The following is a 5,000-nucleotide window of genomic DNA, read 5'->3' as shown; positions in this document are numbered from 1 at the left end:
GGAATTAATTAATAGGTGACCCAAGCTGCCATGTAGCATTCACTATAACAAGTTGATATTGTTGATGGGCCACTAACTTCTATCCCGTGGTAGTTGATATTTACTCTTACCCTGGGATGGACCTCCCCTTTATTGTCCTACACTTGCTGCTACAGTTGTAGAATAATGTAGTATATTATTAATGGTACTACACTGATCTGGCACTCGCTCATACTGTTTTGGTACCTTTTAATTATATCTTGTTGTTCCTTATGCATAAAGCAATGTTCCTTCTTGTGATGGTGCTCAAGTTTTGGTCTCAATATCCTACATGTTACAAACATTTTAGAAGTATTAGCAAATCTATAATAATGTTTGTGTCATATGTGTACTGACTGGTATTACTCATGACTGTTTCTGGTTCCCTTAACCCCTACGTATGTTGTCGGTGTAACTTAGTGTAGAAAACCAGTCCAATGAAGACCACAATGGAAATAAGCTTACATGCTTCTTTTGTGTTATCCTCGGCAATTGTAATTGTTATTTCGAACTATGCGTCTTTTCATTATCTGCACTTCATGTATATTGATTAATTGCCAAATAAATTACTTGTTGTTGTTGTTATTGGTGTTGTCATTATTATCATCATCCTTATCATTATCATCATTATCATCATCATTATCATTATCATCATTATCATCATCATTATCATCATTATCATCAATATTATCATCACCATCATCATCACCATCATCATCATCACCATCATCATCATCACCATCATCATCATCATCATCATCATCATCATCATCATCATCATCATCATCATCATCATCATCATCATCATCATCATCATCATCATCATCACCATCACCATCACCATCATCACCATCACCATCACCATCACCATCACCATCATCACCATCACCATTACCATCATCATCACCATCATCACCACCATCACCACCATCATCACCACCATCACCACCACCATCACCACCACCATCACCACCACCATCACCACCACCATCACCACCACCATCACCACCACCATCACCACCACCATCACCACCACCATCACCACCACCATCACCACCACCATCACCACCACCATCACCACCACCATCACCACCACCATCACCACCACCATCACCACCACCATCACCACCACCATCACCACCACCATCACCACCACCATCACCACCACCATCACCACCACCATCACCACCACCACCATCACCACCACCATCACCACCACCATCACCACCACCATCACCACCACCATCACCACCACCATCACCACCACCATCACCACCACCATCACCACCACCATCACCACCACCATCACCACCACCATCACCACCACCATCACCACCACCATCACCACCACCATCACCACCACCATCACCACCACCATCACCACCACCATCACCACCACCATCACCACCACCATCACCACCACCATCACCACCACCATCACCACCACCATCACCACCACCATCACCACCACCATCACCACCACCATCACCACCACCATCACCACCACCATCACCACCACCATCACCACCACCATCACCACCACCATCACCACCACCATCACCACCACCATCACCACCACCATCACCACCAACATCACCACCACCATCACCACCACCATCACCACCACCATCACCACCACCATCACCACCACCACCATCACCACCACCATCACCACCACCATCACCACCACCATCACCACCACCATCACCACCACCATCACCACCACCATCACCACCACCATCACCACCACCATCACCATCATCATCATCACCATCATCATCATCACCATCATCAATATAAATTAGTCAAATGATTAACACATGGTCCTGTGTGATAATAACAAATCCTTGTCGACTGGTGACTTAAATATTGTCACCCCTTAACTCTAAAATTTAGTTTCTATGAACGTTAAACAAAAAATGTTTGATATAGAAAATGGGATGGAAATGACTTTACTATATGTACCTAGTATATCTATTTTATTGGTTCTATAGCCACTGTAAAATGTAAAATTGTCTAAAAAAGCATGAATGAGAAACTAATATATACCTAAAAGCACATCTTGAATTACATTTTATGTCGATAACGTCCAGAATGACGACAGAAAAAGAAAAGATTTCTTTTTATTTAGAAATTTAGGTTTATATGCTGTGAACATTTCTTAGGTTTCCAGCTTCCTTCTTTGATCTCTTTCTTTAATCTCTTTTAATCTTCAATCTCTTTAATAATTCTCAAATATTCTATTTCATCTCTTTTCCCCGTGGTATCACGTTTAATTCCCTCTGGCTTTCTTGATTTCTTTCCAGGCTCCCCTCCTGAGCTGGTCTTAATTGTTGATCTCAAACTTAATTCACATAATGTTCCACCTTCTTCTTAGTTATTGTTCCCTCTAATCACCATTCCTTCTCGTATGTTTGTCATTAAACCACTTTTTTTCCCTCAGTCTTTAGAGTGAGCTCAACATTTCTCTACCGACTCCCCATGTAGTCTAATGAAAAATGACAACCGACGACTACATGTTCCCCTCTTTACTAGCTTTAAGAAGGAAATAGACAAATACTGGTCTGCTAACAGAATGGTTAACGAATGGAATGGGCATGGTAACCATGCACTGAACATTGATTTTTTTTTTTTTTTTTTTTTTTTTTTTTTTTTAAATATTAGATAACTTTACGGATAAGGATGACAGGTGGTAGGGGGCATGGAACTGCCTAGTGTAGGCCTTATGGTCCCTTGCAGTCTCCTCCATTCTTATTTTCTTATGTTCTCTTACTTTTTCCTGGTAACACAGAAACAGTCTTACACCAGCACAACACAGAAGTCCCAATATTTCTTTCCATGGCTGTTGTGGAGCTGCAGATTTCCAACCAGTAAACTCGGGGCAAGTCACTATCATATTCAGTTGTTTGCTTACATATGTATTAATATATTGTTTTTATTTATTCGTACATTTGTTTGTTCATTAATATATGTTACTCTATATATCCATTTATTTCAATTGATCTGTCTGTTTCTATTCATCTGTCTCTTTATATAGGTATTTATGCGTTTATATTGTTATATATATAGTTACCTAGATAGGCATTTTCTCCTATTTATATATATTCATTCATTTGTTTATTCATACCTGTTCCTTCATGTATTTTTCTGTCTATTCGTTTATCAGACTATCTGTTGGGTAATCAAATCACTCAGCATTTTTTAAATGATTGGAGACTCCCCACTCAAAAAAGAATTCTAACCACTTTAAGCATCTACCATCCCCCCTTTGTGCTCCCCTCCTTAAAAATCTCCCAGAAGGGTAGAACCGTAAGTATTGCTTATGAAATATTAAAATTGCGCTTGAACATCCTCTTTGAGTCCAATTAATTTGAGGAAATATAGAACACGTCAAAAGAGGGTATTGTATTTATTTTCAGTCTAAAGCTACGAAAATGAACGCGAGCTAGGTTTGGGAAACCTTCACGTTCAAAGGAAAATGTGTGACATGATCCACATTTACTTTCCTCGAGAATAAACCGACTTCAGAATAAAATATGGTGATGTTCCTAGTGTCACAACAAATATATATTTCACAGTGAAGTCCTGACACTGTTCATCGCTAAAGGAGGTATATGCAATAGAGAAATGAGACAGGAATGTATGATAAATATGGTCACTAGTGGTACAGTCATATAAGTTATATCTGTCATTGGTATTAAATACTGTATTCCCACCATCACAGATTTCAAATGCATTTACGCACATCTTTCGTCATCACGTATGTTTACATTCTTTCTCTTTTGTCCAGCATTTCTTTTTCAATCCAAAAAAAATAATGCTAATTAGGACTGTTCATACATTTTTTTCATGAACACTAAAAACACAAATCACACTGCATCATTCGGAAGCTGCAGTAACCCAAAATAGAATATACTTTTTCCATCATCATATTGATAGGATGGACATTTCATTCAGTCACAGAGGTTTGCACAGTAAGTCGTTTTTCTATCATTAGTATGAGTTTTCAACACTTCTCTCTATAACACTACATATAATGTATTTTTCCACAAATTGTACGTGATAAATATTTTTTTATACATCCTCACTTTCACTTTAGACTATGAAAGAGAACACGCAATGACTACATAACATCTTTGAATATGCATGGATATGACTGTTTTTGTTTCTGCTTTGGCACAGTTAATAATTTCAAAAGCTTCGTGGTTTGCTGGTACATTAGATATTAAGTCCATTATTAAAGGATACCAAAGGATACCAAAGCCTTTATGCGACGTTTGAGGAATACATGTGTTTAAACAAACGTGATTCAAAACCGCTATGATTCACTTTAGTCTGAAAACGGACATCATTAGTTTTTTTTTTCCTTCGTAGACGTGACACTTTCTTAATAGACACCTAGAATAAATGTCTGATAAGAAGAGCATTTTTTTTTTTTACTGAAGCAACATTGGCTGGCCACTCCGTTGTACATATTTGGATGACGACCCCAACTCTCAAGAATATTTGTGGCAGCACTGCAATAAATCTTATGGAAATGCGGGGTCGTCGTCATCGTTTCAACAATAAATTTATCAACCAAGAAGAAACAAGTGAAATAAATAAAATTGTTAATTTTTTGGTATCTTCGAAAATCTGACGGAAAACTAGCAACATTGTCTAGTCAGAAATTTCAGAGGTCGACGAAGAACATTAATTCTTCTTCTTCTTCTAGAAAAAAAAGTATGCCATTTCCATCTACAAAGGAAATGTAGTATCAGACACGATCAATACTGACGAAGAACTGACATGGAACTTTGTTAGAGCCAAAGATTTATTAATGTTTATACGGGTGGCACAAAAAATGAATAAAGAAATAAATAAATAAATAAAAACACCGTCGTGTATTTTCTCACTGTTGTAATTCATCATTGCAATAGCGACTGGCCCATTTGGGTCGATGGGTGAGGAGATGACATCTATTTCCCCACAAGAAACCGTGC

This window comes from Oratosquilla oratoria, chromosome 24 (genome assembly GCF_046742065.1).
Source record: "Oratosquilla oratoria isolate Oo_2021 chromosome 24, ASM4674206v1, whole genome shotgun sequence".
Lineage (NCBI taxonomy): Eukaryota > Metazoa > Arthropoda > Malacostraca > Stomatopoda > Squillidae > Oratosquilla > Oratosquilla oratoria.
Note: the sequence above shows the minus strand (reverse complement) of the source record.